This window comes from Hemiscyllium ocellatum, chromosome 19, assembly GCF_020745735.1.
Source record: "Hemiscyllium ocellatum isolate sHemOce1 chromosome 19, sHemOce1.pat.X.cur, whole genome shotgun sequence".
NCBI lineage: Eukaryota > Metazoa > Chordata > Chondrichthyes > Orectolobiformes > Hemiscylliidae > Hemiscyllium > Hemiscyllium ocellatum.
Genome location: NC_083419.1, coordinates 74,642,828 through 74,655,975, shown reverse-complemented (window position 1 = coordinate 74,655,975; position 13,148 = coordinate 74,642,828). Strand labels below are relative to the sequence as shown.

At 45.8% G+C, this 13,148-nt stretch overlaps 1 non-coding gene across 1 annotated transcript; it reads left to right on the top strand.

The window, feature by feature from the left end:
• Positions 1–11,144: 11,144 nt before the first annotated feature.
• Positions 11,145–11,218, top strand: trnat-agu (transfer RNA threonine (anticodon AGU)). The gene has a single exon. It is a non-coding gene; the product is annotated as a tRNA-Thr (tRNA).
• Positions 11,219–13,148: the final 1,930 nt, after the last annotated feature.

The window sequence follows — 13,148 nt, the reverse complement described above, 5'->3', positions numbered from 1 at the left end:
GATCAAAAGTACAGTGAGGCTTCTCAGTGTTGGATAGGGGCAGTTTACGCAGACAGGGAGTATTTTATGGAATGGTGCTATTTACAGAAATTATGAAGTTTTATAGAATTGAGGAACGAACAGAGATATGGAAGGCTGTAGTTAATGAAGACATTTGCTGATGTCGAATGCTGAGTTCTGGAATTTATATGAACAGGAAAGCTGGACAATCTGTCAGAGCTTACAGAGACAGGAACAGCAATAGAGCCCGGAGACACTAATAGTGATAGGGAGAATTGCAAACACTGGAGAAGGTTTCTGCTTTAGGGATGGTTGTAGGGGAGTGTAACATTTACACAGATAGGGGTGTAAGAGCTGGAGAAGGTTATGGAGATAATTAGTTCGATGGAGAGACTGGAGGAGCTTACATTGACAGTATAGATGATAGCGACGGGACAATGTTACACAGATAGTAAGTCTTAGAGAAACTGATCGGGAGAGACACAAGAATTGGGGTTGCTTCCACAGATTGAGGATGTTGCAGGGAATTGAGGGGATTAGCAGATAGGGAGGATTGTAGGATGTCCACATATTCAGAGTGTTTCAGGATTGGAAAAAGTTACACAGTTAAGGAGGGATGCTAGAGCTGTGGGGGTTCACAGAGTTTTGGAGGTTCGAAGGGTTTGGGGCTGTATATGGATAGATGGATATATGTAGGAACAGTAATATGGAACACAGTGGGAGAGTTTAGATTAGATTCCCTACTGCATGGGAACAGATACTTCGGCCCAACAAGTCCACACCGACTCTTCAAGGAGTAACCCACCTCTCTCTGACAATGCACCTAGCACTATAGGTAATTTAGCATGGCCAATTCACCTGTCCTGCATATCTTTGGACTGTGGGAGGAAACGGGAGTACCCGGAAGAAACACACGCAGACACGGGGAGAATGTGCAAACTCCACACAGTTCGCAAACGCTGGAATCGAACCTGGGTCCCTAGCGCTGTGAGCACCATTGCTCACCATTGAGCCACCGTGCTGCCCAAATTGCAGAATTACACAAAGAGAGAATGTTTGAGGTGTTGGGATGGCTGTAAGGAGTGGAGGAGAAAACAGAGATGTGGCGTGCGGTTGTGGCTTGGAAAGGGTCTGGAGGTGTTTATACAAATAAGGAGCTCGGTAGGGATGTAAGACGGTTGCTGAGATCGCGTGGTGCAGTAAGCCAGGAGGCAGGAGTGTGATCGGACCTGCAGAAGGTTACAGTGATATCATGTTCTCTTCGGGATTGAGGAAGGTACACAGGTGAGTATTTTGATACAGGATGGAGGGTTTTACTGAGACAGGAGCACTGTAAGTATTGTGCAAAACTACAGAAGTAGGAATTATTCTTCTGAGTGCAGGATGAGATTATTGAGATTGGGCATATTATCAACATTGAAGCAATTTACATACAGGGAGAGTTGTCAGCATTGGAGTAGGTTTCAAATATACAGCAGGAATATGGAGGGGTGAAGGTTATAGAAAAAGGAAAATTTCTGGGAATTACAAGTATTCAAGACATTGGCCAAACACGTTGGACCGAAAGGCATGTTTCCTTGCTGTATGACTCAATCAAACGACAATAGACAGCGTGAGGAGGGAATATAGAACAGAAAGATCCCAGGTTTCAATACCATCTCCTTCAGGGAGGCCTGCTTTCCCCTCTGTTGTACTGGTCCTCACTAAGACAGCACAGGCCTGGATTGATAACTGTCAACTTATTGTGTTGACATAGGAAGGCTCAGTACAGCAGAGATGAAAGTGAACAAGAAGATGGGGTTTGAGCCTGGGACCATCATGCCCTGTGTTCGTTCTTCAACAATGTATCTATGTCATGTCTTCTGGACCAAAGTTCGATGTATTAACTACACTCTGCTCTGTTCACTGTGAGTGATCTTACCGATTTGCAGGATTCACTGAAGGCTTCAGATCTCTCTCTCTCTCCATCTCTCTGGCTGACCGACTGTCTACAGTGTGGTGATGATCGAAACACGAATTGGGAATTCTGCTGAGTCAGGAGCATCCTGAGTACCTACAGGAGACAGAAAAACAGACAGAATGGGAAATTAGATTGATGAAGTGTGGGTTACACATGGAGAATGGCACTGAGTCCCACAGAGATCTGGAAAATCCCAGTCTTCATCCCAGGTCTGTGCTGCCTCATCTTTCTGGAATAGAGAATACTGTTGGCTCAGGATATGGAGTAGCTGCAAAAGGTGCAGTCACCGGCAGCAATTAGATCCTCAGAGTGAGAGATACCACATGGAGAGATACTGAATGATAGCACTAGAGTGCAGGAAGGTATCAGGATCAAACCACAGTCAGGAAGAAGGTGTACTGGGAGCAGTACTCAGGGATGAGGGAGCTATCAGTGGGCCAGGCAATGACCTCATGTTACTCTCACTCGACTGTTCATCCAGAATTTAATGCCGGTAGCAGGGATACCGATCTGACTGCTTAATACCCTTTAAGTAAGGAAATCTGTTAGGGGTCAACGTATAAATCCAGACCCAGAGCAAGGAGGTTGACTCTCAACTGCCCCGTGAAATGATCTGGCAAGCCACTCAGCTCAAGTGCAGCTCGGGGGTGGGCATGAAATGCTGGCCAGCCAGAGACAGCAAAATCCCACTACTGAATTAAAAAAAACCTGCTGGGAGCAGTGTCCTGGCCAGTCATGACGATAGGTTTATGGACAGGGCCTTAAACTGACAGAGAGGGACAGGGATCACGTGAAAGGAGTTTTCCAAATCCAAAGAGAATAGTTGACGCATCAGAACAGCATGGGAATGCGACTGAAGACAAGCAGAAAGGAACAGGATGGGACAGTGAATTAGGCTCTGACAGAAAATTCTGGGAAAAAGTCAATTACAGTTTTTTTTTGGAATTGTCAAAGAATTGGCAAGATTTGGTTACCAGAAAGATGTGGTTACAGAAGAAAATGTGTTGTACTGTTCTGTGTTCCAAGCAGGGAGGGTTACAATGGCAGGAAGAGGTTTCAGGAGGCTGGACAGGATGCGATCTGAATGAATCGACACAATTAGAAAGGTTTGCTCGGAGAGCCAGAGGAAACAGAAACACCAATGGCCCGGTCTGAAGCAGATGATCCAGGCTGGGATGGGTGTGGGGATTGGAGATGGTTTCACAGGGAAGGAGGACCATAGGGGTTAACAGAAATGCGGAGAGCTCTATGGCCTGCAGGGGTTCATGGAGATGGGGAGGTTGGGAGGGATGGGCCAGTTGACAGGGATAAGGATGTTGGTTGCATGGAGCGGTTTAAACAGTCAGCAATGTTTTAGGTGAATCGAGCAGATTACAGCGATAAAGTGGTTGTATTGACTGGAGGAAGAAACAGATATGGAGGGTAGTCATGGCTGAAGATGTTTATAGATACAGGAAGGTTTAGACTCTGCAGATTATTTAGATATGGAGAGTGTGGAATCTGACAGATTTTCCAAAACGGCAGTAATTTTGGTTGGAGACAGTTTCACAGATAAGGGAGCATTAGTAACCTCCTCCAGAATGGTCGAAATGGGAAGGGTTGTAGGGGATTTTCCCTTCACACTAACAGGCACATAATGGATTCTTGAGATCACACTTTTAAAAGCCTCCCATTTGCCAGTAATTCTTTTTCCTTCAAACAGACTGACCCATGATTTGGACGTTCCGGTGTTGAACTGGGATGGGCAAAGTTAAAAATCATACACAAAACCAGCTTACAGGTGAACTAGATCTATTTATAGACACTAGCTTTCGAAGTGCTGCTTCTTCGTCAGGTGGTTGTGGACGATAGTCGTAAGACACAGAATTTTTCGCAACAGGATGGCAGTGTCATAGAATGAAATATTAAACAAGTTTTAAATAAGTCTTTCGTCTTTTAGAATGATCACCAGCGCTTCTGAATTTTTTTTTAGATTACTTACAGTGTGAAAACAGGCCCTTCGGCCCAACAAGTCCACAGACCCGCCGAAGCGCAACCCACCCATACCCCTACTATACCCCTTACCTAACACTACGGGCAATTTAGCATGGCCAATTCACCTGACCCGCACATCTTTGGACTGTGGGAGGAAACCGGAGCACCCGGAGGAAACCCACGGACACGGGGAGAACGTGCAAACTCCACACAGTCTAGCGCTTCCAAACACAGAGGGACCTCGATTACCAAATATCAATTATCCGATTATAGGATTATCCAAAGGAGATCTCGAGGTCCCGATAGAAACATTACATCAAAGAGCTGTTTCAACCCTGATTGTGTTTTTTTTTGGTCACGCTAATTAAAACAGATCTAGGCTCACTGAAATGATGCCGAGAATAGTCCTGGACATCAAGCCCAGATACGATCTCCAGATGACTGACCTCCCATCCTCTCTCCCTCTCCCCACACTTAGCCTGGAGTTCTACATAGCGGTAAATCCTAAAACCCCCTTCCCCAGATATTCTCTTGAACATTGTCCTGTACATTGCAGAGGGGGAACTATTTGAAATGTTGCAGTAAAAAGTGGTGTGTGTGGCTCAGTGCTCGGGCGTGTGTGTGTGGTTTTGTGTGTGTGTGTGTGTGTGTGTGTGTGTGTGGCTATGTGCACGCGTGTGTGTACATGTGCGTGTGCATGTTCATGTGCGCTATTTGGAGAACAAACCACCAAAGGTAGCAGCTGTCTTGGTGTTTGGGTGCACCCCAGCTGCCCAGGAGGGGGTGGAGATGATGGGGGCAGGGGCGCACAGGGGGCGGGGCAGCCGGGGTTATGGGCGTGAACGGTGTGGGGCAGTGTTGGACGGGTTTGGGACTGGGCGGGGGGCACTGTTGGAGGTGGGCGGGGGCAGTGTTTGACAGGTTTGAGGGCAGGCTGAGGGGGATGTTGGATGGGTTTAGAGGCGGGCAGGGTGCTGTTTTAGAGGCGGGTGGAGGGTGGTGTTGGATGGGTTTAGGGGCGGGCGGGGTGCTCTTTTGGAGGTTGTCGGAGGGTGGTGTTGGATGGGTTTGGGGACAGGGGCGGGTAGTAAGTGGAGGGTGGCGTTGGACGTTTTTGGTGGTCAGGGTGGGCGTGGGTCAGTGTTGGATGGGTTTTTGGGGGCTGGCGGAGTGTGAGGGCTCACGCATGGTTTGCTGCTGCCTAGTCATCTCAACGGGGTCTAGACATTACCGAAAACTCTGAGCCCCAGAGGAAAGGCATTGAATTGATTAATTAAATAATCAATTATCTGAATGAACTATCGCCCGTCCATCTCGTTCAGATATTCGAGGTTCCTGTGTAAACCGGCTGGATAGTTACCTTGTGTTGTATGATTTTTACCGTCACCCAATCAACTCCTGCTCGATCCTTCTGAATGGCCCCAACATTGGCCTTCTTCCAGTTTAAGGCCTTAATCTGTGGACCTGTCTGATCATTTTCCTATAGCAATGTTAAAACGAAGACAGCTGTGGTCACTGGATACAATGTGCTCTCTGACTGACACTTCAGTCACTTGGCCGACCTCGGTTTCTGAGAGGAGGTCTTGTGTTGCATCCGCCTGTGTAGTGTAGATCCCTGGACATCTTGGTTTAGGAAACTTTCTTTGACACATTTGACAAATTCCACCCAGTACGGCCCTTTTACACTCCGGGTGACCAAGTCAATCCATGGGAAGTTAAAATCGCCATCCAATACTACTCTATTATTTTTATAGGTACCTGCAATCTCACTACACATTATCTCCTCTCGTACCCGCTGGCTATTTGGGGGTCCAGAACACTATCCCAGCAGACTGACCATCCCTTTTTGTTTTAACTTTTAAAAATATGGCCTCATTCGAATACCACTTAACAATATTGTCTCTAAGCACTGTTGCTATGTCCTCCCTCATGAAAGGGGCAACTTCTCCTCCTCACTTACTTGTCCTTCTGTCCCACCTGTAGCTTCTGTATTCTGGAACACTGAGCTGCCAGTCCTGCCCTTCTCTCTATCATGTTTCTGTTATGGCTATAATATCCCAGTCCCCAGAGCCAATCCATGCTCTGAACTCGTCTGCCTTACCAGTTAGGCCTCGTGTGTTGTAATAAATGCCCTTTAAACCAGAAGTCTTTTTCCCTCCCTTAACTGTGCCCTTGATATCCTGAATAGGAAACTTGCTCTCGATGGCTGACGTATTTTCTCCTGACTCGTTGATGGTCCTTCTCTTATTCAGCGTCTCAACTCCCTGCCAAACCCGTTTAATTCCTGCCAGATAACGCGAGCATATCTCCCCTGCTTCGAGTGCAAGCCATCCCCTTTGTACAGGTCACCTCTACCCCAGAAGAGATCCCAATGTCCCAAGAACTGAAAACCCTGCCCCGTACACCATCTCCTCAGCCACACATCCATCCGGCCTATCTTTATACTTCTATCCTCACTGGCACGTGGCACTGGGAGTAATCTGGAGATCATTAATGTCAATATCCTGCTTTTTTAACTTCTCACCTAATTCCCTGTACTCATTTCACAGGACCCCATCCTTCTGTCACGTGGGCTAATGTGCACAATGACGTCTGGCTGTTCACCCTCCCCTTCGGAATGTTCAGTAACCGCTCAGAGACAACATTGACCCTGGTACCCGGGAGGCAGCACACCATCCTGGGGTCTCTACTGCAGACACACAGTCTCCTGTCTGTCCCCCTCACAACTGAGTCTCCAATCAGTATCACTATCATTAGAAAGAATCTGACAAACAGAAACAGGGGAGGAACTCCCTGCAGTTGGGTCTGTATTAGGAAAGGGGAGTATTTTAAAGTGATGCAGTGAGAACGCAGGGCCAGTGTGCTCCTTGAAGAGTGAATAGTAAAGGCAGCAAGTCTAGCAAATACTGATCAAGCAATATCGTACGTTTGATCAAGAAAATACAGTGCAATAAAATCAGGTGAAGCAATTCACAAGCATAGAGAGTGCAAGGGGATTGTGGAAAACGAGAGACAAACAATAGTCACGAAATATATTTGGCAGATACAACTGAGGGAAAGCCACAAGGTATTTCATCACCATCGTTAGTATAAGAGGCTTCCCAGCGAAGAGCGGGGCCTGTTAGAAACCAAAGGGAAAATCTGTGCATGGAGCTAGAGGAAGTAGGTGATTTCTTCAATGAATACTTCCCATCTGTATTCACACAGGAGAAAGACATTGTAGCCGGGATTTCAGTCGGTATGGTGAGGTTCTGGAACATGTTAAGATCAAAAAGAAGAAGGTATTAAATATTTTCACATGCATAAAAAGGTGGAGAAAGCCCCAGTGCCGAATGAAATGTATCCCAGGCTGCTATGGGAGGTAAGGGAGGAGATTGCTGGGGCCCTGGTGGATGTATTTAATACTTTGCTGGCCACAAATGAAGTGCCGAATGTCTAGAGGATCGCTAAAGTGGTTCCTTTGGTCAGGAAGGTCAGCAGTGATAGGCCAGGTAATTACAGAGCAGATAGTCTGACAGCAATGGGAGGGAAATTAGTGGATACAATTCTGCATACAGTTTGAATTAATATCTGGAAAGGAAGGGATTGAATAGAGATAGTCAGCACGGATTTAATATAGGAAGATCTTGCCTGATGAAATTAGTTCAGTTTTTTGAAATGGTGTCTGAAAATATTGATGAGTGTAGTGCAGATGGTGTGAGTTCCATGGAGATCATTAAGGTCTTTGACATGCGCCACATGGAAGACTGGTCCAAAAGGGAAGAACCCATGGGATCCAGAGCAAGTTGGTAAATTGGATCCACAACTGGTGGAGGATTGTTTTTGTGGTTGAAAGACTTTGCCCAGCGGGTGTACCTCAGGGATCTGTGCAGGAGCCATTGCTGTTCCTTATGGGCATTAATCACTCGGATGTGAAAGCAGAATGAATCATTAGTAGGGTTTGCAAAGACATGAAAGGTGAGGGTGTTGTTCACAGTCAGGAGATGGTCTCAGGCTACAGTCTGAAAGTTGAGGCTCGGATAGAATTTCAGCAGAGTAATTTCAATTGATAACCAGGCGAGGGCACAGCAGGCAATGAGGGAAAATTGATCAATTAAACTGCTTTTACATTGATGTAAAATGCTTGATAGGTAAGGCTGATGAACGCGCAGCATGGATGGGAACATGGAATTGCGAAATCACAGGAATTACAGAAACACAGCTGAGGGAGGGACAGGACTCGCAGATCATTGTTCCAGGGGACAGATTCAACAGGAAGGATGGAAGGGGAGGCAAAAGAGTAGGGGCAGTGAAGTTTTAGATCAGTGAAAACACCACTGCAGAACTGAGAGAGGATAGTCCTTGGTATCGCCCAGTGAAACTATGTTCATGTAACTGAGAAATAAGAATGACTAATCAGTTTGATATGACGGGACTACAGGCACGCAGTAGTCAGAGGGAAATTGAGCAGCAAATATGTCGGAGATCTCAGATTTCTGTAAGAAGGATAGGGTCGTCATGGTAGGGGATTTTAACTTTCCAAACCTAGACTAGGACTCAAAGAGTGTTCAGAACTTGGTTTGGAGGAATTTGTTCAGTGTGTTCAAGAGAGCTGTCTCAATCAGTATGGAACTGGTCCGACTGGAGAAAGGGATAAAATCTGACCTCCACTTGGGAGACTAGGTAGGGAAAGGGGCTGAAGTATTTGTGGGGAAGCACTTTTTCAAAGTCACCACAATTCCATTCGTTTGAAAATAGCGATGGAAAAGGACAGGCCCGGTCCACACGTTAAAGATCAAAACTGGCCTTGCCGCAATCGAGAAGGTATTAGACAAGACCGTCCAAAACTTGATTCGTGGAGGCTATTTGCAGGTAAAGGGACGTCAGATAAGTGGGATTATTTCAAAAGAGAGATAAATTAAGATTTCAGGGCCAGCATATTCCTATTAGTGTGAAGGACAACGTTGACACAAATGGGAAACGCTGGATGACTGGGGATATTGAGGCTCTGGTCAAGACAAAAGGGGGCACGTGTCATATACAGCCAGCTGGATTGAGGGAATCTCTTGAAGAACATTGTGGGTGTAATAATACTCTTAAAAATGTAAATCATGAGGGTCAAAAGGGGACCGAACAGAGCTTTGGCAGATATGGTTCAGGAAAATCCAGAGAGACTCTACAAGTATATTAACAACCGAAGATTAACTCGAGTCAGAATGTGACTCTTTAAAGTTCAGTGAAGCCATCCGTGTGTGGAATCACAGGAAATGGGTGAGATCCGAAACAAAAATTTCACGTCAGAACTTAGTGTGGAAAAAACACTAGGGAAGCAGGGAAATAAACAGTGATGTTTTCAAAAGAGTCGACATTGGAGAACAGGAGATGCATTAAAATTAGACAACTCCCTGGGAACTAATCGAATATATCCTAGGACGTTGGGGCAAGTTAGGGAAGAAACTTACAATGATATTTCTATCAGTGACAGCCACGGGTGATGAGCTGGGAACCTGGATTATGGCTAATGTTGTGCCTATATTTAGGAAAGGCTGTGAGGGACCGCCCAGGACATAAACACCAATTTGCTTGATGTCAGTGGTGCCAATGTTGTTGGAAGTGATTCTGCGGGACAGGGGTTACATGCATTTGGAAAGGCAATGATTGATTAGAGGTAGTCAGCACAGCTTTGTGCGTATAAAAGAGTGTCTCTCAAACCTGATAGAGGTTGTTGAAGAGGTTACTAAGGAGGTGGATGAAGACAGAGCAGTAGATGTTATCTATATTGACTTCAGCAAGGCCTTTGACAGGGTTTATCGTGGTGCACTGGTTAGTAAGGTTAGAGCACATGGCATCAGGGAGAGCGAGACAAACGAACACCAAATGGACAGTAGGAGACAGAGGGTGGTGGGAGAGGGTTGTTGTGCAGACTGGAGGCCTCTGACCATGGTGTGCCATAAGGATTGCTGTTGGGGCCACACATATGCATTATTGACATAAGCAAGAATATAGGAATTAATGTTAGTAAGTTTGTGGATAGTAACAAAAGTGTTATAGTGGACAGTGAATTCAGTTTTCAAAGGTGATCTTAACACACTGAGACAATGGGTCAAAGAGTGAAAGGTGGAGTTGAATACAGGTGTTGGATTTTGTTATGACAAATCCAGGACAACTAAAGCAGTTAATGGAATAGCTCTGGGCACTGTTGTCGAACAGAGAGAGAGAGGGAGAGAGACCAAGCGCTTCAGTTACATTGTTCCTTGGAAGTGGCATTGCAGGTGGATTGGCCAGGGAAAGCAGCATTTGGCAAATTTCCCCCTCATGGGTCAGAGCGTTGAGCACATGAGTTGGTACATCGTGATACAGCTGTATCAGACATTGCTGGGTCCCCAGTTGGAGTACTGTGTAGAATTCTGATTCTCCTGCTTTAGGAAGCATATTCTGAAACTGCAAATGGAGGAAAGATTGGCAAAGATGTTACTGATCCTGGAGGGTTTGACTTACAAGGAGAGGCTGGATAATCTGGCAAGCAAAACGGCGGGATGAGATATATTTGACAGATAAGGTTAAGGAGAATGCAAAGAGATCCTACAGCTTGCACGTACATAAGAGCCCCTCAAAGGATAGCGAGGCCATCCATGTGTGGAACCACAGGAGATGGGCGAGAGCCTAAATGAACATTTCATGTCAGAACGTACTGTGGACAAAGACTTGGAAACAAAGGGAAAGAAACAATGATATCTAATAAAGAGTCCACATTACAGAAGAGGTGGTGCTGGAGGTCTAAGAACACAAAGATAGAGAAAGCTCCAGGTCCTGAACAAGTGTATCCCAGAACATGGTGGCAAGTCGTAGTGGAGACCGTGGCAGAGATATTTGTATCATTGTCCTTCGTATTTCCACTGGGCGTAGGTGGCCGAGAGATGACCTTATAAAGGATTATAAAACCACGAGGTGGATACGTAGGGTGAATAGTGAATGTCTCTATCCCAGGGTAGGGGATTCCATAACTAGACGGCAGAAATATGAGGTGAGAGGGGAAATACTTAAAAGGGACCGGAGGAGAACATTTCCCACACAGAGGATGGTGCACATATTGAATGAGCTGCCAGACAAATGGGAGAGAAAAGTACAATTACATCATGGAAAATACATTTAGGTAGGAACTTGGAGAAGAGAAGGTTTGAAGGGATATGGATCAACTGCACAGAAGTGTCATTCGTTCAGGAACAATTAAGGCGCCATGGCTTAGTTGGATAAAGCGCCTGTCTAGTAAACAGGAGATCCTGGGTTCGAATCACAGTGGTGCCTGCTTGCTGTGTCCAAAGTTCGCGTGCGCATCTTAGGGGCGGCACGGTGGCACAGTGGTTAGCACTGCTGCCTCACAGCGCCTGAAGACCCGGGTTCAATTCCCGACTCAGGCACTGTGTGGAGTTTGCACGTTCTCCGTGTCTGCGTGGGCTTCCTCCGGGTGCTCCGGTTTCCACAGTCCAAAGATGTGCGGGTCGGTGAATTGGCCATGTTAAATTGACCGTAGTGTTAGGTAAGGGGTAATGTTGGGGTATGGGTGGGTTTCGCTTCGGCGGGTCTGTGGACTTGTTGGGCCGAAGGGCCTGTTTCCACAGTCTAAGTCTAAGTCTAAGTCGTCAGCATGTCCTTTAGATAAGGACACCTAACCATCCTCACGACATCCCCACAGCAAAGTGTTTGCCTCTGAAATGGCCGAGCAAGTTCCTCAGCTCAAGGGCAGCTCGGGATGGGCAAGAAAGGCTGGTCAGCCGGAGACACCCACATCCCATCCTGACTTAAAAAATAATCCATTCGGATGGTCCCACTGGAACTGCAATGGGACCAGTGTCCTGGCCAATCATGTCGGCCGGTTTATGGACAGGGGTTTAAACTGACAGAGAGGATGCAGGGACAGGGTTCCGGTGAAAGGAGCTTTCCAAACCCAAAGAGAAGCATTGGAACAGCATGGGAATGTGGCTGAAGACATTCAGAAAGGAACAGGATTGGACAAAGTTTGACTAAAACTGTACATCAGCGAATATGTATGTGACAGGAGATTGTGGGAAAGAGGGAATTATGTTTTTCTTTGGAACGGACAAAGTCTTCACAATCAGGCGGATGGATTTTTGTCAGACAGATAAATGAGATTTAGACACCAGGGAGACGTGGTTACTGGACGAAAAAGAGGTGGACCGTATATAGTCGATGGCTCACAGTCTTGCGGGGTCTTAAGCAGCATGGGAAAGGAGGGTTGGGTAACGCTGATAGTAATGGGCAACAAAGGCATTACAGAGAAAGCATTTGGCCACAGATCATGAAGTAGAGTCAGTCTGAATGTAAATTCTGGCCACTACTTGCCAAGGACACAAGCAACAGAACAGTTTTAAACCACCGAACAGAATTTCATTGCTCATCACTGCATTACACAGGAATTCATTGGAATTTTTAATAAATGCATAGTGATAATTTTGAGAAACTTCAATATTGGTATAAGCTGTGATAATCACACTAACAAAAGTGATATTGGAAAAAGAGTTCAGAGAATGTTTCTATCACTGTTTCTTTGAATAACACTGGATGCAACTGGCTAGGGACGGAACGATCTTAAGTTGAACATTGTGTCATGAATTTGAGGAATTGAGAGATCCTTCGGGAAATTGTGATAAAGTACAGTTTAAAGGGATATAAAATTTTAAAGTGACTCACAGAAAGGGCATGCCACAACTAGAAACAAAAATAGCCAATTACATGAGTTTGAGAGAAGAACTGATCAAGAGAAACAGGTTAACCAGACTGAAATGTGTGTCTGTAAACAAACAATGGAAAACATTTGAAGGGAGAGTGTCAAACATTCAACAGACAAAACCTCAGCAAGAAACTCATACCCGTCACTCACTCAAAACAAAATAGGTCATATTAGATTATCAGGCTGAGATCACAAAAAATGTACTTAAAATTCTGAGGTGAGAGCGAGGGTTTAAGTAGTAAGTGTTAAAGGAAAATTGTGATGGGTCTGCTAGCAGGAGGAGGGCACTGGGAAGGGGAATCGTTGTCAGAGTTTAATGATACAACAGGAACAGGGAGAGGTGAAGGTGCTGGAGGTGGTGAGACTATTACAGAAGAGTGATCAGGGCCTGAATTGTGTTACAAAGCCAGTGTGGATTTCTGCAACTGGAGGGCATTGCAGAGATGGGGAGGGATGTATGCATTTTTATTTATTCATGGGATGAGG